This window comes from Bos indicus x Bos taurus, chromosome 8 (assembly GCF_003369695.1).
Source record: "Bos indicus x Bos taurus breed Angus x Brahman F1 hybrid chromosome 8, Bos_hybrid_MaternalHap_v2.0, whole genome shotgun sequence".
Lineage (NCBI taxonomy): Eukaryota > Metazoa > Chordata > Mammalia > Artiodactyla > Bovidae > Bos > Bos indicus x Bos taurus.
The window spans coordinates 27,012,894-27,036,337 of record NC_040083.1 but is presented as its reverse complement, the minus strand read 5'-3'; the positions used below and the strand labels follow the sequence as shown (position 1 = coordinate 27,036,337).

At 38.5% G+C, this 23,444-nt stretch overlaps 1 long non-coding RNA gene across 1 annotated transcript; it reads right to left on the bottom strand.

The window, feature by feature from the left end:
- Window positions 1–5,554: 5,554 nt before the first annotated feature.
- LOC113897016 lies at window positions 5,555–21,525 on the bottom strand. Its single transcript, XR_003512214.1, has 3 exons — window positions 20,881–21,525; window positions 17,517–17,759; window positions 5,555–6,074 (listed from the first exon to the last, which is right to left on the bottom strand). It is a non-coding gene; the product is annotated as an uncharacterized LOC113897016 (long non-coding RNA).
- Window positions 21,526–23,444: the final 1,919 nt, after the last annotated feature.

Genomic DNA, 23,444 nt, shown 5'->3' with positions numbered 1-23,444 from the left:
AGAGGGGCCTGGCAGGCTACAGTCCATGGGGTCATAGAGAGTGAGACATGACTGAGCAGCTGAGCATGCATGCAAGTGAATGGTAGATTCAAGTTTGAGAAGCTGTGCTCTAAGGAGTGGCTGCATAGGGTGATGTCAGTCAAGTAGAGGTAATGCCAATGGTCAGAGAATAGCCTTTCTTCAACTTGCTCGTGAAAAAAGAAAAAAGCATTTTTCTTTGGCAATAAATGTAGAAGTAAGTACCAAAATATTGTATTCTTTAGCTGCAATTGCATTTATTTCTGAGCAAAAGAGCATGACTTAAGCAATTAAAGAGAGTGAAGTGATAAGGTAGTGGGTTAATTTGACTGGAGGAAGTTCAACCTGATCAGGTGTGAGGATCGCATCCAGTCCGGTTTTTAGCACCTGCAGCAACTGGTTTTGGTTTTCATCTGTCATTTTTATTCATCATTTTATTTAAAACTCCCATTGACAACTCACAGATCACCAGGCATGATTAACTGTTAATTGTTTTGACAAGATGCTTTATGTCACCACTTTAATTGTTGTAGCATTGACCTGGGAACATTTTTTACTTTTTTCTTAAAACATTTCTTTGTCATTTTGTATTCTTTCTTTGTTTAGATCATCATAATATAGAATAAGGTAAGAAAAAGAAAGGTAAGTGAATAATTTTGTTTTGTAAAAACAAACATATACTACACATGGGCATTGACTTGAAAATATTCCAGAAAAATAGTTTAGTTTGCTAGATTTATATGATCACTAATATTCATAATCTTCACTGGAATATAAAAATAATAATTACAGGGACTATGTTTTCTAGGCACTTCCCAGGTGTCTCAGTGGGTAAAGAATTCTCCTGCAATGCAGGAGACTCAGGAGATGTGGGTTCAGTCTCTCAGTTGGGAAGATCCCCTGGAGGAGGGCATGACAATCCACTCCACTATTCTTTCTGGAGAATCTCATGGGGCTACAGTCCATGTGGTCACAAAAAGTTGGACATGACTGAGTGCCAAACACACATGCATGTATTTTGTAGATCCCTAAATTAAAACATCCATTACCAAGAACAAAATATGTAAAATTAAAATATCTTGGGAAAACTGATTAGTAGGTTAATTATTGTTCATAAATTGAAAGATGATTTTAGAAAAGTTTACAGACTCATAGTGGAATTAAATGCAACATTATTTTAGGTAACATTCCTAATCTTTTAGAGGACTCAATATGCATAGTATTGCTTATATTTTTAAGACTGTTAGTTGAAAGGCAAAGTATTCAGAGAAAGGTATATATTATTCTAAATATATCACTTGGTACATTTTCACAGAAGGAACATACTCAAGAAGCAGAATAGAAGCAACACCACAAAGCCCCTCTTGTGCTCTCTTGTATTCCCTCTCACTCACTATACTGCCTTTTAACAGCATAATTTAGTCTTACCTGTATTTGTACTTCTGTATAAATAGAATTACAGAGGTATTCTCTATTTCTTTCGACATTGTTTTTGAGATACACCCAAATTACTGTGTGTAGTTTTAGGTCATTCATTCTAATTGCTGTATAGAATTTCACTTTGAAGATATAAAACACTATCCCTTCTACTGTTGATGGGCATGTAGGCAGTTTCAGTTTTTTGGATATTACAATTAGTGCTGTTCTGAACATTCTAGTATGTATCTTTGGGTGAACCCAGATTGGTATTTGTGTATCTACTTGAGAGTGCAATTGCTAGATTTATAATGTTTTGCTTTAGTAGATTTTGCCAACTAAAATAGTTTTATCTGTTTATACCCTGGTATATGAGATCAAGGGCTACCCAGTTGCTCTAGTAGTCAAGAGTCTGCCTACTAATGTAGGAGATGTAAGAGATGAGGGTTTGATCCCTGGGTCAGGGAAGATCCCCTGGAGAAGGGCATGGCAACTCACTCCAATATTCTTGCCTGGAGAATCCCATGGACAGAGGAGCGTGGCAGGATACAGTCCATAAGTTTACAGAGTTGGACATGACTGAAGCGTCTTAGCATGTACGCGCATATGAGATCAAATTTTTCCACCTTCTCTCCAATGGTTGTTATCATTTAACATCTCATGTTTAGATTTTGCTTTGTATTTTGATATGCCTTACATTTTAACCAAGGTTCAAAGAGAACCTTTTGTTGAATCTTTGTTGTAAGTGGTCTCAGCTCTCCTACAGTTACCCATGCACCATGCTTAAGCAGAGATCTAAAATGTTTATTTGCTGAAAATTATCTCCTCCATGAGATTTTATTTGAAATTTTCATTTTTGACATTTACCCTTTTTGAGTCTTGTGCAGCTGTGAACCTCTTGCCTGAGCTAGAGAATTATGCAGCCTGTAGAAATTATGTAAGTAATAATTGAATATTTAATTTGATTAGCTCATCCACCATTATTTATCGCCTGAAGATGAAAAGGTCCTTGAAAATCAGAAAATGTGTCTTGATGGGAGTGTGTTAGAGAATGGAACAGGGCACGTGGGGGAATGAATGAGGCAGGGAAGTGAAAACGTGTCAAGCACAAAGCAAAGCATGAACATGTAGGGTCCATCAGGAGCCCAGGGGAGCCAGGGAGCTGCCCATCGAGGGGAGCAAGGAGTGACCGGGAGGGCATTATTGCTCTAGAAGTCTAGATTATGAACAAACTAGTTTAGAGTTTTACCCACACATGGCCCTGACTGCAATAGACAGGTGCAGATTTTTTTGTGTAAAGAGAAAATAGACTTACAGTCCCAGACAGCAAATGTTCATCAACTTCAAATTACACCTCAAATGCTGCTGGTGTCTGGACCATTGATGGATGAGCTAGGTGTTTCCAGGTCTAATGCTGAGTAATGCAAATTAGATTCTCCTGAGTTATGCCTGGTGCAGCTGGAGGGCACAAAATAGTTGCCAGGGACATATCTCCATGCCAAATTCTTGCCAGCGTTGTTAATGGTATTGTACCCTGTACATGTGCAAGCACTCTTAGTTTTATTAATGACAATACTGTGCTTTTGCCCTTTCTTTCACCTTTTCATTTTTGGGTAGAGAATAACTTTGGTTTCATTCCGACTCTTCACGAAGCAAATGCTAAGCTGAAGGCATTCCGTCCAGTCTACCATGCAAGCAGTGAACAGGATCCACTGAGATAAATTTGGCTGTGCTGTCTCACGTAGATTTGTGTGCCATGGGGAACAGACGATGTGAAAAAGGGAGGGAAATGCCTGGGGATGTCATGGGCAGGAATCACATTTCTCTGTTTTTTGTTTTTTTTTTTTAGGGTTGTGGCTGGCCACCCATTCAGCTCAGCCCTTGTCCTCTGACCCAGTAACAAACTCCTTGTCATTCTTTTCCTGGGAATTGTAAGAAGTGTTCACACACGAGTCATGCTAATTACTGGTTATGAGTGAGAATATAGTGGAAAGATGATGGTTCTTCTCCCTTATACACTAAGAACAGAGAGAAAGTGAAGATGGCTCTATATGGAGCTGCTCTAACACTGCGATGTTCATTTGCAAGCTATGTAAGTAAAGGCACTGTTAAAATATACAGTAGATTTTGATAGTTCTGGTAGACACTATAAGCCTCCTTACCACGGTGCCTCAAGAAACTCCTTTGAACCACATCATTTCAATCCGATTAGTCTTTACATGAAATATGGGATTACTGTCAAAGTGCATATTAAAACAGGAGACTATTACAAATATGTAACCAATTTGCGCCTTCAAATCACATCCTACCTACTTTATTTAGGTTTCTGTTACAATCTGAGAAGACTGTTGCCTTGCCAAAAAAGCTCTCAGCTGTCTATGGAATACAATTCTTAGGAAAGAATGGCTTAACAGGAATCTCAGGTGAAACCAATAGAACCAAGACTCACCGAGGCATGCTAACCACTAGAGGGCAATGTTGGATGCACACTTAGGGGCTCTAACTCTATAGAGAGCGGTGTACCTATAGAATGGATTGCTTTATACACAAATTTTTGTTGAACACCCAGTGTGTGCTGGAGTACTGCGTTCTGTAGTGTTCATGGGCCTGGAAAAGACCTTATGCTTCATCTTGAGGAACATATATTAAAAAATAAGAGCTTATAGTCATGTATTGATTATGATTGAACTGTTGTTGTTTAGTTGCTAAGTCATGTCCAACTCTTTGTGACCCCGTGGACTGTAGCTCATCAGGCTCCTCTGTCCATGGGATTCTCTAGGCAAGAACACTGGAGTGGGTTGCCGTATATCATTTATTTTTATTGAAGTATAGTTGATTTATTAGTTTCAGGTGATGTAAGAGGGTGTGTGTGCTTAGTCACTCCATCATGTCTGACTCTTTGAGACCCCATGGACTTGCCTGCCAGGCTCCTCTGTCTATGGGATTTTCCAGACTGGAGTGGGTTGTCATTTCCTATTCCAAGGCATTTTCCTGACCCAGGGATTGAAACTGGGTCTCCTGTTTGGGAGGCAGATTCTTTACTACTGTGCCACCTGGGAAGCCAGGAGATGTAAACTGTATTTTAAATTATTTTTAGATATCAACTGATAGATGATATTTATTTATTTAGATATCAACTCGTAGAAAAATGAGTTGGTAGGGGAGGAAAAATACTTTTCCCTCTGCCCTTCTAGGTTCTTGGCTGAGACCCTCCCTCTAGTGAAAGATTAACAGGAGGAAAAACAAACTGAAGTTTAACATGTATACCTCCTATATATATGGCAGATCCCAAGGAGGCTGAGCAACTCCCCCAAATGGCCCAACCAACATATTTAATATTGTCTCCAGCTAAAGAAAAAAGAAACATGTTGGGTTGTGGGGAGCCAGGTATGGGAGATTATCAGGCAAACCACAGTCAACCAGGGTCCAGTTGTTAAACAGACTTAAGACTCTGCCTTCTCCGTGGATAAGAGTTTCTAGAGATTTAGTCATCCCCCTATTCCTGGTCCAGGGAGAGAAATGCCCCTACAAATGGAGATTTCCTTTATCAATGTCTCTTACAAAGGGGTGACTTCCACTCCGTTTTCAGAGCTTCTCTTGTGTCTGATGTTTCTTAAAAAGAATCAGCCTAAAATAATTCTTGTGCCAAAAAGGCATATTCTGCTCCTTTGTAATATATCCAATTTGATGTAGATGACATTAAAAGAGGTGCAAACACTGCCACTTAAAAAACTATGCAAAGCATAAATAGAATTAATTTGGAAGTCTGTTTGGCATAAATTAGTATTAGAGGACAGACTAAGTTATTTTTATTTTGTCTTGTCTATAGAATACCCTAAGTTAATAAAGATGCTTGCTAAATTTTTAATAGGTCATTAATTTTTCTTCTTCTAGTGTAGATATACTACCTAGTTCCCTTAGTAGTAAACCTAATTTTCACTCAATTTACTGGTGAAAAGATGAGAATAAATTCTTACTGAATTATTTGTCATTTCTCTGTAGGATTAAAAATTATTTTTAATTCAAATTGAATATTAGCTTAACTAGTTATTTCATAAATTAAATGGGGACGGGAGTCAGTATAAATCCATAATTTTATTACTTTATTGACTTTGCCCATTAGCATAAAAAAGTATCTCAGGAATATCAGCTAATATTTATTAAGCACTTTTTAGATACTTTAAGCAATCCTATCAAGTGCAAGTTCTTAATTTTTAAGAAATATCAGACACAATATCAGACATTGGTATATTAATGTGATACCAAGAAATCTATTTTTGATTAAGACAACATTTGGTTTGCATGTTTGTTAAACATCAAAGATCAAAAAAGTGTAGCACCATTAAAACTGACAGTTTTTCAGTCAATGTTGATTGAATTAAACTCAGTTTGGAGAGTAGGAAATGAAGAAACTAGACCAGAGCAAATAAAAAAGCCTCAATTAGTGACTTTACAGTCTTGACATGTGGACAAAAGCCAGATTAAGCAGATGCTATCATCAATTCATTTGTTGTCATGTTTGCAATGTGGCAACTGGCTCCAGAGACAGAGGTGGTATGTCCTGGGACACTGTTTTCTGTTTACTCCACAAATGGTCATCAGTCATCATGATGCGGCGATATTGGTGTTTGCATGAGGAACTGTCAAAGCAGAAATCAAGAGAGACCAAAGCATTACACATGCTATTTTATTTTAGAAAATCAAAACTATTACTTAACATATTTTCCTCAAATTTCTTAGCTTTCCCTAAAAGGAAAACAAACTCTCCCTCCCCACCCAACCACCCACAAAAAAATCTACAAGCGCTTAAAATACATCAGCAACTTATTTATGACAGACATACCTTAAGTAGGTCAAGAGACCAGTATTCCATCAAGTGAAGAGATAGGCATGCATTACATGGCTCCTTTATTTAATTACAAAATACAAAAGCCCATTAGCAGAATGGCCTGTTGGCCTGGAGAGAGGATGCTAGCCTGCCATGCGGTGGACCTGCAGCTTTCTCTCCTGCTCTGGCTTGCCAAGCTGGCAGGGGCTTGAGAGCAGGCATTGTGCACACGGTCAGTCTCAAGAAGGTAATGTGTGATGAAGGTGAACTATGACCACCTTGTTGTTTTCACATCAGGGAAACATACATATGAAATTCCTGCAAAATACGACTATTAAAGGAGTTTTGTAAATGTTTTATTTATGTGAGTTTGAATAAAATATCTTAAGGCGCAAAGTATGAAAGTATAATACAAATCTATAATCTAGTTTTGTTCTGCTATCAGCTGTATGATGTGGGGCTGAGTCGGGGAGAAATCATTTTAAATCAGTGATTGGAATGCCTGGTTTCCCCATTAGTAATGGAGATAACTGACCTAACCACAGGAAGTTTATACGGATCACGTGAGATTATGTGTAAACACCACCATGTAAATTGGAAAGCAGAGGTCCTTATTCTGGCATCCATGACTGGTTTGGGGACCATCTCTAAAATTGCAGTCAGAACTGACTGTGAATGTCCTTATAGACATTTTCCTGCAGAGTTTATATCTGTTTCTCAAAAACAGATATATTAAACAAATATAAATCTATTTTTAACCCCAAAATAGATTTAAAAGAAATCTACTGTATTTTTACTATTGTAAAATAGGAAATAGATACTTGATCTTACTTTCATTATTATTATTTCACTAAATGGTTCATTTTGATTAATTTTAATCTATTTTTTCAGAATTGTATGGTAATTTAAATCTCACCATTAATATTGTCTACCCAGCTGACACATACATATCCCTTTCATATGTGAGGAATAGATAAATAAATAATTTTGACATAAGATTATCATACTTCTCAGGTTGAGAAATTTTTTAATGTAATTTTAATGTCAATAATTCCAAACATCCATTGCAAGAAGGAAGAGATGCTTAGGAGGAAGGAGGTAGGCCTAAGACAATGGGCTGTCCAAAGACAGCCTTTCAAAAGGAAAGAGACATTCCCATTGGCTGGGTTTCCATCAAACTCTCTTTTATTCCCCAGTCCAGTCCAGTTTTATTTAAAATAAAGGAAAACTATTGTTGTTTTTGGGCTTCCCTGGTGGCTCAGATGGTAAAGCGTCTGTCTGCAATGCAGGAGACTCGGGTTTGATCCCTGGGTTGGGAAGATCCCCTGGAGAAGGAAATGGCAGCCCACTCAGTACTCTTGCCTGGAAAATCCCATGGATGGAGGAGCCTGGTGGGCTACAGTCCATGGGGTCATACAGAGTAAACTTAGTCAGAAAGAGAAAAACAAATATCATATATTAACACATATATATGGGATCTAAAAAATGGTACCAATGAACCTAATTGTAGGGCAGCAGTAGAGATGCTCACATAGAGAACAGATTTGTGGACGCAGTAGGAAAAGAAGAGGGTGGGACAAATTCAGAGAATAGCATGGAAACATAAACATTACCATATGTAAAATAGATAGGTAATGGGAATTTGCTGTGTGATGCAGGGAGCTCAACCTGCTGCTCTGTGACAACCTAGAGGGGTGGGATGGGATGGGTGGTGGGAGGGAAGTTCAAGAGGGAGCGGACCTATGGCTGATTTATGTTAATGTATGGCAGAAACCAACACAACACTGTAAAGCAATTATCATTCAATGTGGGAGAGGGAGAGGGTGGGATGATTTGGGAGAATGGCATTGAAACATGTATATCATATATGAAACGAGTCGCCAGTCCAGGTTCGATGCACGATACTGGATGCTTGGGGCTGGTGCACTGGGACGACCCAGAGGGATGGTATTGGGAGGGAGGAGGGAGGAGGGTTCAGGATGGGGAACACGTGTATACCTGTGGCAGATTCATTTTGATATATGGCAAAACCATACTATATTGTAAAGTTAAATAAAATAAAATTAAAAAAAATCAAAATAAAAATATTAGTTTTTAATTATAAATTATTTCCTATTTCTAGACATTTTTCAGATAATACAGACCTGCAAGGGATGAAAAATCCTTCTTCATTACCTAACTCTTAACTGCCTAAAAGTAAATACTTTTAAATGCAGAAGAATTAAAATTCTCAAATAATAACCTAGAGTCACTTTGCATATTATATGTTCAGTTGGTATTTATGGAGTGCTAGACATGGAGTATCTGACTCTGCTAGACTCAGAGATGGAAAAAGAGAACAAGATGGGTTCAATTTCTGTCATCATGGAGTTAACAATTAAGTAGGGGTCATGGAAAAGCAAACCTGGTGCTAAGCATGACATCACACAATGGGAAATCACAGGGGCACCATCAGAGGAGAGAAAGGAGGTCTAAGCTGAGATTGAGAGCAGGAGTGAGCTGGACAATTGGTGCGGGGGTGGTGGAGTGGTTATGTTTTATTATAGTACATATATAAAAAGTCACTCATATAATCAATTTTAGCAAATCTTGTTTTGGAGTCTTTCTGTAAATGTCTTATCTGCCCATTAAAACATTGGTTGAACTGATGGTTGGTTGATAAAGTTTTCCACCTACACAGCATCCAACTTCTATCATTTTTAGTGGCACCAGCCATGGTAAACCAGCCACCTGTCAAAGCTGCCTAATGATCCAAACCCACCTCCATCTGTAAAACACATAATATAAAACTGAATTAGATATGGTCATAAAATTATTCTGTTTCATCTATACAAGTTTCAAACGTATTAGAAGCAGGAAAACACATGTATTCTTTTGTATGCCCCACACAGTATTATTCAAATTTTTTTTTTACTGCAACCCACAGAAAAAAATACATTGTACTTTGGGATCCAATATGTACATATATAATGCACTCTGATGTTTTGTATTTCATCCTATTTCATTTTCTTTAAAAATACATGCTAATTGTGACCCACCAAATGGATTTTATGACCCTAAATTGATTTCCTTATGGGTCTTAACCCACAACTTGAAAAATACTTCTCTAATATTTGTAGTACAGTGTGGGGCACAGATTTAGGGGTCAGTTAAAAAATAAACCCTCTTCCTAATTGATCTGTTTAATCAGAATGTTACTTCAGCCACACAGGAGGGAAGGCCTTTGAACTCACAGCTTACATTATCTGGTATATAAGGAATATAGGAAAATTAAAGGGGCCAGAGCCATTCTTCCCAGAATTGTGATTTTCATCCATTACCCCTAGCATGAAGTCGAAGCAAGAAGTAGAATGGAAAAGGCCAATGGTCCTGAGTCAGATCTTCACAGCATCACTTCTTTTGTGTTGCTTGAAGTGTTTTGATGGAAAACAAAGTCAAATATAGATGATTTGGTTATTTTCTGTCATTTTAAATTTTGCATATTTATTCCATTTTGCTTTATGAATTTATATAACAATATCTGGAGCCTGGGAAACACACAGAGGAAGTGATTATATCTGTAGAAATTAGAGATGGGTGCAAAAGCAGCAGAACAAAATAGATGGGTGATTTGGGCAGGTTTATCAGAATAAATCAGTAAAGACCCTTGAGGAATTTTTCTAACATTGCTGGTGAGGAAAGAGAGGCAGGGCACTGTACAGAGACCAGCATTAGCACAATCTCAATATGAGGGTACTCGCAGGAGGATTAGATACTCTGACTGACAGGACAGGAGCCAAAAAGCAGAAGGATCAAAGATAATGTCTTAGACAATTAGCTGACTGGTGGTGACAAAAAAAAGGAACTCAAAATGAGGAGGGCTCAGAGGTTTGGGGAGGAAAATATTGCATTTGGCTTTAGACATGCCAGTGTCAGAATCATTTAAATAAACCATCTTGGGTAAAATGACAAAATCAATGGAAAATTAAATCCAGTGAAAATTATATAAAACTGTTACTACTGTAAATTCCTTTATATACTGTCTCATGGAATTACTTATGAAATGAATTCAAGTAGACTGGCATAAGAGTACTGTCACAAGCATTAAAATCTGGCTCCAAGAATGTGAATATCAGCGATGATAAATGACAATGTATTGGAAATAGGGAGTTGTCTAAAGGTGTGGTTGGTGCAAAGGTTAGTCTTGTTTAACAACATTATTAATGAGCTAGAAGATAAATTAGCAGATGATACATAAGAAAGATGAGAAGAATAACACAAGTGGATGGATGAGGATACATTTAAATTATATTTGGAAGATGATTCTATTCGTGGATAATTTATAAAGAACACAAATATTCAATGGCTGGGGAGAACATCTGGAAAGTTACAAAGACAAAATAGGTATGGAGGTAAATAGGTATTACATTTAACTTAATTTATAGCAAGAAATAAGAAAACTGAAATTAATACATTACAAAGAGGTAATTTTTCCAAAACTCTGCAGTAATATTTTTCTTCCACAGGCCCTTGGCAGTCTGGCAGTCTGTGTAACATTAGTAATAATTGCTGAGGAATACAGAGCAACAGGTGACCAAAAAAAAAAAAAACAAACAAACCAAAAAACCACACTTGGCCAGCCAGACTGATTAGTAATTTCCATATCTTTTAAAACTCAGGTAAAAGTCATGATCGTATAAACGTGCAGATCCAAAATGAAAAAATAAAATTGAAATATGAGATCTGTAGCCCTTATTTTTCTCCTCGCATTTTGGATGGTTGTATGCATCCAGTGAAATGTTGCTAAGGCTACAGGCTGTCATGACAGTGAAAATTTCCCTCTGAACGTGAGAAGTATTCTCTAAGGAAATCTTTCATTTAAAAGTAGTCCTGGGGTACAAACTAGATAACGTCATTTTTTATCTTTGTTCTATTTTTTATGAATTATCTTTCCCGATTACCAAATAACATTTATTGTAAAAAATGATTTAAAAAAAAAACACAAGTAATTTAAATTACTCATGATAATAGCATCATTTAAGTTTACCCAGAGTTAACCTTTTAGTCTGTATTCTTCCAATCTATTTTCTATGCTCATAGAAACAAAATAAAATTGGGAACACATTACAAATGTTGTTTTGTAAACTTTTTCACTTAATAATAAATGATGAGAAGTTCTTATGTTTTTAAATTGTCTCTGATAACATGACTTTCATCACATGAATGTGCCATACTTTATTTAATAGCATTTTGTGTTGTATATAAGTTGCTTCTCATTTTTAGTGTTATAAATAACATTGATGAACATCTTTGCACCTAAACCTTTGTTTATCTGATTTATTATAAATCTAAAGGATATAATTCCTAGGAGTAGAACTGCTGGATCAGAGAGTATTAATGCTTTTTTTATAGCATGAAAATATATTAATATTCCTTCCATAAAAGTTTCACTGGGGCATGAAGTGCCTGTTTAACCTCCTCCCTCTCTGCATGGCTACACAGTGAGGAGATATTTACATACCACATCATAATAATATTGTCTTATATGTGTTTAGTGTTCACATTTTTGCAAAATATTTTCTAATTTGGCTCCAAGTATATTGTACATCATGACTGATCCCCAAAGACTAGTTAATGTTTTCTCAGAGAAGAACAATGTTTAACTAAAAGAAATTTCTGTATTTGACACATCCAAAAACAATCTATGCATCTGAGCCAGGGCCATGTAGTCACAGGGATGCAAACTTGAGATAGGAAAGAGGCCTGGGAATATCTTGTCTTGGCAGAGAAATCAAGTATCTGGTCTAGGAAGAGATGGATTGGTCAGACCAGCAGCAGATACCTGGCAGAGGCCCAGCGGATGCAGGGATACATAACCAGTGGTTAAGCAGAAATCAGAATATACTTGGAGGGAAAACACAGTGACCTTGAATTTCTATAGACTTAATTGATCTATGAAATAGGCATCATAATTGCAGTCATAATATAAGCCCAAATATTCATTTGAAGATTAAATGAGATAATGTTTTTGAGAGTACTTTGCACATTTTAAAACCACTATAGAAAAGCTAGTTATTATCAGGCTGAAGGGAAATGCAATGAGGTGACAATCAGATAAACGATCTGCGATGTCATATTTGACAGGCTTTACATTTTAATTTTTAATTCTTCAATTTTTATATAACATCTATAAATGTTATTATTTTCTGATTGCAGAAGTACTACATGTCTACTACCAGCACAAAGAAAAAAATTAAAATGACCTTCTTTTTTAACCGTCCTGTGATAACCCTGTTAAATGTGTGTGTGTGCGGGCCCACTCGTACTCAGTTGCTCAGTCGTGTCCGACTCTTTGCAACCCCATGGACTGTAGCCTGCCAGTTTCCTCTGTCGGTGGAATTCTCCAGGCAAGAATACTGGAGTGGGTTGCCACTTCCTCCTCCAGGGGATGTTCCTGACCCAGGGACAGAACCTGTATCTCCTACATTGACAGGTGAATTCTTTACCATTGAGCCACCTGGGAAGCCCAACCTTGTTAAATGCTTGGCTCAAATTCCATGTTTCCTATTTATTAGAGAAGGCAATGGTAACCCACTCCAGTACTCTTGCCTGGAGAATCCCATGGATGGAGGAGCCTGGTGGGCTGCAGTCCATGGGGTCGCTAAGAGTCAGACACGACTGAACGACTTCACTTTCACTTTTCTGCACTGGAGAAGGAAATGGCAACCCACTCCAGTGTTCTTGCCTGGAGAATCCCAGGGATGGGGGAGCCTGGTGGGCTGCTGTCTATGGGGTCACACAGAGTCGGACACGACTGAAGTGACTTAGCAGCAGCAGCAGCAGAGGTGTGACCTTGGTAAATTATCTCAGGGAAATAAGAATGGTAATAATAATAATGCTTTTCAATTATTGTATACTTATCATTGCCAGTGCTGCAATCATTACTTCATTTGGATTAATTCATCTCATACTTACACCTTATGAAGTAGACCTTGTAATCATCCCCATTTTACAGATGAGGAAGCTAGGCTTAGCAAGGTTCTCTGTGCTATACAGTAGGTCCTGGCTGGTTATCTAGTTTATACATACTAGGATGTATATGTTAATCCCAAACTCCTAGCTTACTCTTTCCCCACTTTCCCCTTTGGAAACCATAGTTTGTTTTCCATGTCTGTGAATCTCTTGCTGTCCTAGGCAAAGCTGTTCTCAGTTCACATGCTGTTAAAAATCTATCAATATTTATGCTATTCCAAAGAGAATACCACAACTTTACAGGTGCTTTCCATCTGAGCAAGTTTGAGAACATGTGTGTTTGTGTTTGGCACTTCATACTGCACACACACAATACGTTTTTCTCCCAGGAAAATTGTCCTTAGTTCATATGAAATTAAATATATCAGCATTTCATAATACATTACAAAGAATACCATAGATTTTCAGGTGCTTTCCATCTGGACAAATCTGTGTGGGTGGATGATGAAATTTTCTATAGGGTTTCTCCTAGCTCCTTTTGAAATTCTTCATTTTTTAAAGTGTTTCCTTAAATTGTTCCTTCTGCTCATCCTCCTCTTGCCATTTTTTAAAAACCCAGTTTCAGCTCTTTTATCCTGCCATCATCTGTTCTGTATGCAGCCAACTCAGGAGGGTTGTTTTGCTATGAGTAGAGTATAACACATGTAGGAAGGGCTGGATGTTTTCCAGTACCTCAGTACTGCTAGACTGTTCTACCATTTAGCTCAGGGCTCAGTCCTGGGAACTTGATTGAAGGTCTTATACAACATCTCATTCTAGCGTTTAGGCATAAATGTTGAAAGTCAATCAGTAATAGGATTTGCGTGTGTGTGTGTGTGTGTTGTAAGTGAAAGATAAGGCTAGATAAAGCTAGATTTCCTGGAGGCCTTGTCTAGGCTTACCCCTGCTCTATGATCTTTGACAGCAGCTGGATTCTATACCTTCCTGGAGTGGTTTTCTGTCTTGTCAATTTAGCAAGTTTGGAACTATTTTTCCTGGAATCTCTTTGCCTACATGGTACTGGGTTAAAGGTTGTGCCAAGAGTGTTCTGCACAACATTTGGAAGGCACAGGTGAGGGCGTGGTCATTCTGTTCTAACGTTTGGTGGCAACAGGAACACTGCAGCTTGTGCACGTTATTGCTGATTGGCTAGTTCTAACCTGCCCTCCCACGGTCCAGTTTCTTTCTCTCCTTTGTCACATCCAGTATCTCCTTCTTCCTGCTAATCCTACTGCTCCATAGTGACTTCAGGTAGATGCAGAAGCAACACCCTTCATAGATTCTCCAGCTTCCACAATTGTGTAAAGTCTAATCCCTGTAATAAATTTTTCAGTCCACAGTGCTCATGGTGATTCTGCTTTGCTGATGGAACTCTACGTTGGTTTTCCAACCTTGCTTTTCCATATAGAAATCTATTAACATTAGGAAGAAACACATCCAAGCCTTTTCTCTGCCCAGAGCAGTCCTTCAGGAGAATGCAGTTGATCTTGCTTTTCTCAAGAGCACTGCTGTCTGATATGACTCAGAGCACCACTCTTGGAAGTAGATACAGATTGGAGGAAATGGATACAGAGATGAAAAGAAAACATTCACTCAAAAGGTCATTTCTGCTGCTGCTGCTGCTGCTGCTACTGCTAAGTCGCTTCAGTCGTGTCTGACTCTGTGCGACCCCATAGACGGCAGCCCACCAGGCTCCCCCATCCCTGGGATTCTCCAGGCAAGAATACTGGAGTGGGTTGCGATTTCCTTCTCCAATGCATGAAGGTGAAAAGTGAAAGTGAAGTCGCTCAGTCATGTATGACTCCTAGCGACCCCATGGACTGCAGCCTACCAGGCTCCTCCATCCATGGGATTTTCCAGGCAAGCGAACTGGAGTGGGGTGCCATTGCCTTCTCCCGTCTCTGCACTGGCTTCCAATTTATGCCTCATATCCTCTAATTTTCAGAGTGCTGCTTCAGTTTGGTCTTGTGATTTCTGTGGTGCCTTCAATCTCAGGAACTAAAGATCAGTGTTGGAGATATGTCAGTGGCTACTGGAACAACTCATTTCATCATAAATGAAACACTACTTATTACTTGTGCTATAAAGAAGAAGTTGAACTTTTGATGAAAGGCTCATGGGACTGGGAGTGGGTCATTACTGTTTTTCCAAGCAAACAATCACAGAAAACAGGAGCTTCTCCTTAAACCTACCACCACTCTGAGAATAGGGATAGGCTATGATTCTTTACCCAGAAATGGGAGACTGAATGTCAGAAATGTCTTTACTTTCAAGGAAGCCTACAGCCTGGACTTTCTTTTTTTTAAATTTAATTTTAGGGTTAGGGCTCATTGCTGCTCTGCCACCTCTAGCAGTCAGAGCCAGAACTCAGTTGTCCTTGTGCCAGGCTAATATTTTACAAACTTCACTTATTTATATACCTGCCTTCATAATTTCATACACCTGTGTTTTTTTAACTTAATAATTTCTACTTAAACTCAAGTATATTGACCATATTTCATTGAATCTAATGTAGGATCCATTACAAGATACACCTTTATTTTTTGTGCCACCAAGAAAAATATTGTTTTTTCAAACTAAATTGCACAATTCCTTATCTTAGAAATTTTATCTTCCATGTATTGAAAGTGCTCGTTTAGATTTCCCCTCAGCCCTGAATGAGTTTTCTAACTATTTCCTGTGTGTGTGTGAGCTAACTCCCTTCAGTCATGTCCAACTCTTTTCGACCCTGTGGACTGTAGCTCACCAGGCTCCTCTGTCCATGGGATTCCACAGGCAAGAATATGGATTGAGTTACCACTCCCTTCTCCAGGGTATCTTCCTGACCCAGGGATTGAACCTGGTTGCATTGCAGGCAAGAATACTGGAATTGGTTGCCATGCTCTCATTCAGGGGATCTTCCAGACCTAGGGAGCGAACGTGCATCTCTTAATGTCTCCTGCATTGGCAGGAATGTTCTTTACCACTAATGCCACCTGGGAAGCCCCAACTATTTTCAGTTAAAAAAAAATGTCTTTATGATTTGTGTACATAGCTGATGAATATTAACACTGAGAAACTAGCCCAAATAAATCCACTTTTCCTTGCAGTAGGCTTGTCCAATGCAAGACTTCTGAGTTTTCAATCCAAGGAGTCCCAGCTTTGTGTATGGAGTAGAGAAGAACAGGACAAGGAACCTGGATGGGCTGAGCTGGAGAGAAGGGTTCGGGAGGGGTTGTGAGTAGCTACCTTAGAGCTGCTTTGCTTTGCTCCATGGAACAAGGAGGCAGCTAGAGGCAGCAAAAGACACATCCTGATTTCAGAGGTATTAAAATGTGAAAAAAAAAAATGCACCTTAGACTCAACAAAATAATTTCTTAAAAAGGAAACGTTATATTGCCACCAGAGCCAGAAAACCTTATAGCTTCCTAGATATATAAACAGAATGTAATACAATAAAATAGATGATATTAATCTTTAACTAGACACTGTAACTGTGGAGGCTCTCTACCCGGGTCATGCTCTAAAAAGGGACATTTGTCAGTGTTAAATCATGTTGGTACCAAACAAAGACTTTCTTCTTGGTTTAATGAGAAGGACTGGAAGAGTTGGAAAGTTAATAACCTTTGCAGCTGAGACTCAGTGTTAATTAATGCTGAGTCTGGGAACCGTCAGAAACCATGTCAGTAGATACCACTAGTAGTTTGCAGCTTACACTCTGTCCTTGATCTTTCCTGTTCTTGTCTGCCAGCAAGAGCACTAACAAGTAGACCAGGAAAGATGAAAAAAAGTTTTTTATCAGGTCCAAGCAAGGATGAGTAGATAAGAGGGATAAGTCACAGCTGGAAAAATGAGTCCTTATGTAACTTCAGAATTGGCAGAACAATCTGCTGAACTGACTGCTAAGTCGCTTCAGTCGTGTCCGACTCTGTGCGACCCCATAGACGGCAGCCCACCAGGCTCCCCCGTCCCTGGGATTCTCCAGGCAAGAACACTGGAGTGGGTTGCCATTTCCTTCTCCAATGCATCAAAGTGAAAAGTGAAAGTGAAGTCGCTCAGTCGTGTCTGACTCTTAGTGACCCCATGAACTGCAGCCCACCAGGCTCCTCCGTCCATGGGATTTTTCAGGCAAGAGTACTGGAGTGGGGTGCCATTGCCTTCTCTAGCTGAACTACTTACTGAAGCACTATTGTATTAGATTTTTTGAGTTCGTAACAACTTACCTCAAATTTAGCAATTCGAAACAACATCTATCTATTAGCTCTGTCTGTGGGAGAAGTCTTACCTAGAATGTTCAGTAGAGTTTTCTGTTTAGGGTCTCATAAGGAGTCAGTCATGCTGAGCTCTTATCTGGAGTATCAGGGGAAAAATTTGCTTCCAAGCTTATTCAGATTGTTGGCAGAATTCAGTTCCTTGTGATTGCAGGGCTGAAGTCTTCAGTGTTTTCTTATTGACCAAGGTCCTTGCCTCATGGATCCTTCATCTTTGAAGCATGTCAAACCGTTGTTTTTGACAGTGATTTTCTCTTCTGTTAGTAGTCAGAGCAAACTTTGCTTTAAAGGGTTCATGTGATTAGATCAGGATTTTACAACTGCAAAATACTATCTGCGTTAACATTTGATTGAACAACCAGAGGCAGGAATCTTGATGGGCCATCTTTAGAATTCTGCTACCAGAGTTGCCCTTTGAGAACAAGCTGAACTGCATAGAAATAAAAATGAGACCCTCGATATGTTTCCATAATAATTTTGGACAGAATTAAAAATGGACTTTAAACTAAGATGTCTTTTTGTGGGTAAAACTATAGCTAGTCTTGGAAATAAATCACAAGTCATAACAGATACAGAGGAATTAACCTATTTGTATTATGTGAACACAAGTTACGAATTTCACTTAGAAATAACAAACAAATAAAGTATCTAAATCTCCACCTTTCTGTTTTCTGAGATGCTCCTAAACACTAATAGAGGTTTTTTTTTTTTTTTTTTGCTGTTAAATCTTGAACTGGGGTCAATTTTCATAATCAAATTAATTCTCTCATCTTTTAAAAAGAATTTTGGGGCTGAAAATATCGATATTTAAGTATGTGAACTGCACATATGCACTTTTATCTGTGTCTGCTTAAAAGCTGGAATCAACAGCTGACCTCTCACTTTATTACTCAGAACTCAGTCACTGTAGGAACACAGAGAAGTTCAAAGATACAGCATGATTTTGAAGCCAAAATACACTAACTTCTTCCTATTGAAAGGAGACGGTTGTGTCCCACTGAGAGGATGGAGTTCAGGCTGCATCGAAAGTTCAGGCAGGCCTGCGGTAGCCCCTCCCCGCTCTGCAGTATGCAGCTTCTATCTGGTGCTCCCCAGAGCCGGGAATTTACCACAAACACTGCCTTGGGGAACAGTGTTAGCAGCTGAGAAACTGCAGAAACAAGCTGCTTCTCAGTGAATCCCAGATATTATCAGAATGCAAGAAAATAATTAAAATCCTAATTAAGTAGTTTCTCATCTGGTCCATTTGAAGATGCTCCAAAACGATCAGATTTAAGGCATGATAAACAGCTGAAGTGTTGAATGTGCTTGTTAGTTAAAACCTTTGTCAGAGGTCAGGTCTATATGTGAAATACGAAATGAATTTAGGCGCTATCTGTGTAATTCAAAGCCAAAGCAATTTTGCTTGTGTTATTTGTATTTTTCAAGTGAAAAACCTATCTTTCTTTTACTTAATTTTTTGCACAAGTATGGATTCATCATTTTTTAGCATAGTATTCTCTCAGGATTAGTTTTCAAATTCCTAAGTGATATGGAGAATATGGGAAATGGGCTGAAAAAAATCTGAAGAATACAATGAAGTTTTAAATTCTAATTAGTCAAAAATTTTCATTTTTAACTATAAAATTATAAAGCTATATATGTTATAATGCGTTGTATAGTGTATGATGTGGTTTAGTCGCTAAGTTGTGTTCCACTCTTGAGACCCCATGGACTACAACCTGCCAGGCTCCTCTGTCCATGGGATTCACTGGGCAAGAATACTAGAGTGCATTGCCAATTCCTTCTCCAGGGGATCTTCCCGACCCAGGGATCAAACCTGGGTCTCCTGCATTGCAGGCAGATTCTTTACCAACTGAGCTAGGAGGGAAGCCCATATAGCCTTGTATTAATTTTATGCTAATAGCTTAAATACAAAATATATGACATCTGTTTATCTTTAGAAGTGAAATTTAATCTTGGCTCTCTACTTTGGAGTCTGATTATCTTCTGGGTATCTTCTCTCAGTTTTACTCTATTTCCCCTTTTATATGAATCCAGTAAGAAATGAACATTCTGTGTTTTCCAGAAATGTAGTTTCCTAGAAAACATTTGTTAGAATTATACTGTAGAAAATGCGTCTAACAAGACTAAGTATTCTAATCCATAACCTTTGACCTGTGTGTATGTATGTAGGGGGTATACGCTACAGATTCCTCAAAAGTAATTTATGTTATTGCTTTGAAATTGCTATTTAGAGGTGAATACACTTACCTATATTTAGAATTTTAAGTATGAGTAGTGTCATACTCAATTTTATATCCAGGCAATTTTTCCCCCTTTTTTTCGGCAGCTGATTTTTTTTTTTTTTTTGTAATTGCACTACTTCACAGTCATATGGGAAACTAGTTTGGTCCAGCCAGCTACCCTTCTCCCAACATGCTCTGGGGGAATGGCATGGAGTGAGAGGCCACCCTCTGCAGTGTACGGCCGCCCATGCACTCCCAAGGGGGAAGGGAGGCACTCGGAAATTGTGTAAACCCCTGCCTCTGGATAGAGGAGTGAGGGCAGATGGCAGCACTCCTGGCACCTCCCTGCCCCGGGTGATGCCGGGTCTGGGCGGTTCAAATGGCCAGTCCAGGCAGGCCCCAACTTGCCCTACTCCAAAACTCTGCGCTGCTCTCCTAGTAGACACCAGGGACTTATTTTCTAACCAGGAGAAGGGGCAGGGTCTGGGTGGAGCAACAGCCACCTCCAGCCTTTTTCTGCAGAGGCTCAGGGAGACCACCCTGCTTCCAAAAGTTATGCCTGACCTCCAACTCTAGCCAGGCTGAACCCTGGGAAGGTTAACTGAAGATAAGAAGGCATGGAGGGGGAAACCAGGATGCTGGGTGAGTAGGGTGGGTTGAGTTTTACACTGGTTGTTGTTTAGTCGCTAAGTTGTGTCCCGATTCTTTATGACCCCATGCACTGTAGCCCTGTAGGAGCCCGCCAGCCTCCTCTGTCCAGGGGATTTTCCAGCCAAGAATACTGGAGTGGGTTACTGTTTCCTACTCCATATATCCAGGCAAATTTTTTAAAAGAAGCATGCATCTCTGGTGATTCTCCCCATTTTCAGATTCTCCCTGACCTTGTTTGTTTTGCCAAACCTTGCCCCTGGGAGTCTTATCAATTTGTTGTTTCGTCTTTTCTGATTCTTCCTCCCACTCTATTAAAAATCGAATAAATTTGACTCATAACATTGTGTAAGTTTAAACAATCTAATTTAAAAATGGGCAGAAGAACATTTTTCCAAAGGGGTTATCAAAATGGTCAACAAGCACATGAGAGATATTTCTAGTCATCTAGAAATCATCTAGTCATCTAGTCATCATCATCAACAAGCAAATCAATTTATACCTGTTAGAATGGCTGTCATCAGGATGAGAGACAGCAGGTGATGGTGAGCATGTGGAGAAAAGGGAACACTTGTACATGGTTGGTGGGAATATAAATTGGTCCAATCACTGTGGAAAAACAAGATGGAGTTTCCTCAAAAAACTAAAAATATATGTATCATATAACCCAGCAATTCTACTTCTGTGTATGTACCCAAAATAAGTGAAAACAAAATTTCTACCACATATTTGCATTCCATGGTTATCGCAGCACTATTTACAATAGACGAGATGAGGAGACAACTCAAATACCCATCAGAGGATGAATGGATCCAAAGGGTGTGGGGCATATACACAATGGAATATAATTCAGTCTTGAGAAAGGAGGATATCTTCTTCCTGCTCTTCCTCTCTTTTACAAACTTTTTCTGTGGAGAAGAGATTAGCGTTTCAAAGCATGAACCTTGGAACTGGACTGCCTGGTTTGAATCCCAATTGTGACACTTATAAACCATATGATATTGGGGAAATCACTTAATCAGTCTTGCTTGTTTCTTCAAACTGGAAAAATGAGGAGAATGTTAACACTAATCTTGGATTGTTGTGAAGAGCGAATGAGTTAAACATATATTGCCTACTTGTTTAAGTATTTCCTTGGTTACATTCCTAAAAGTTAATTCCTAGTTAAAACTATATATACATTAAAATGTATTACACAAAGAATCATTACACAAAGAATACTTGGAAGTTGTAAAAAAGCCCAATCATTAAAATACATTCAAATATATATTTGTCTACTCACACTCCCCATTTTAAGTGTTGCTAGAGTGAAAATTTAAATATATTTAATATTTTACTTAGGATAATTCCTAGATATCACATTGCTAGATCTAAGATATGCATTTTGAAAACTCTGACAACAAAAATGAACTTAATTACAAGACAGAAACAGACCCCCGGACATGGAAAACAAACTAATGGTTACCAAAAAGGAAAGGGAGTGAAGGAGAAATAAACTGGGAGTATGGGATTAGCAGATACAAACTACTATCTATAAACAGATAAACAAAAAGGTCCTACTGTATAGCCCAGGAATGTTCAGTATTCTGTAATGAGCCATAATGGAAAAATACCACAAAGAATATGTATATATGTATCGCTGAATCACTTTGCTGTATACCAGAAACTAACACAACATCGTAAATTGACTACACTTCAATAAAAAGAAGAAAGAAAAGCTCTGCTATACACTGCCAAATTGCCCTTTCTTCCGGCCATACATGAATTCTGTTTTCCCTGATCTAGTCCAATAACAGATACTACCAAATAAAAAGGATCTTTGCCAGTTTGGTAAGTGAAAAGTTGTAACTTAAAAAAAAAAAGTTGTACTTTTGATTTGTGGTGCTGTCAAATGCCTTAAAATCATTGAATTTATTTCATTTTGGGCAAATTATCTGTTCATAACTCGTTTACTTTTTCTATTAAGTCATGCTTCAAAGACTGGCTAGCTCTTTAGCAAACTCATTTAATGCTTCTCCTAAGCACACAGCTAGACTACCATTTACTAGCCTCCCATGCAGTTGTGTAAGAAAATATCACACCGAGTTCTAGCCCAGGCTGTAATAAACCTCTACAGGTCACAAGTTTGGTACAGGTCTCACCAGGCTAAAGTCCAAGTGTCAGAAGGGTTTGTATTCCTTTCTGCAGGCCCTAGAGGAGAGAGAATCTGATTTCTTGCTCGTTTTGTTTGCTGGCCGAATTCATTTCCATGTGGTGATAAGACTGCCGTCCTCTTTTAGTTTGCTGCCACTCAGGTGAGGGCTGTTTCTAACTTCTAGAAATACCAACATTCTTTGACTGTCACCTCCCCTTGTCCACCTTTGAAATCAGCAATGGCAGTCCCTCTCATGCTGCAAGTTCTCCTGCTACATCTCTCTGACTCATGCTTTGGCCTTCTTCTTCCACTTAAAGGGCCAATGTGATTGCACTGGGCACACATGGATGATACTGGATAATCTCCCCATTTTAAGGTCAGTGGATTAGCAACCTCAATGCCAACCTTGGTTTCCTTCTGCAATGTAAGGTAATATATTCATAGACATAATACAAGTAGGCAAAGATACTGGAGCCAAAATCCTGCTGACCACATACTCTCTTTCTCTCCCTTTCCAGAATGTAATGTGTAGGACAAGTATCATAATCTTTGTTTAGACCAGTGCTTGGCACAAGTAGTGTAGCTAAGAGTTATTGATGAATATATAAAGAAAATTTCCATCAAATAACTTGAAAATACTGTATCATTAAGCCTGCATTCCAGTATCCTTGTATTTCAGTAACCATTCTGTGCAGCTTTATATGGTTTTGAGATAAAAAAATAACATGTTTTCCAAAACATACCATTAACTTTGGTAAAATACTTTTTTTAAAATATGTTATTTTCTTGTCTTACTCTTCTTGATAAGGCCTTTCATTTTTCTTCAATAAGCCTTCTGTGGGTGTGGAAAATATAGGCAATTCCAAGTAGAAACTGAGATGAATATTTAAGTAAAATTCTCAAAATAAGCCTTTGTAAAGATAGGACTATAA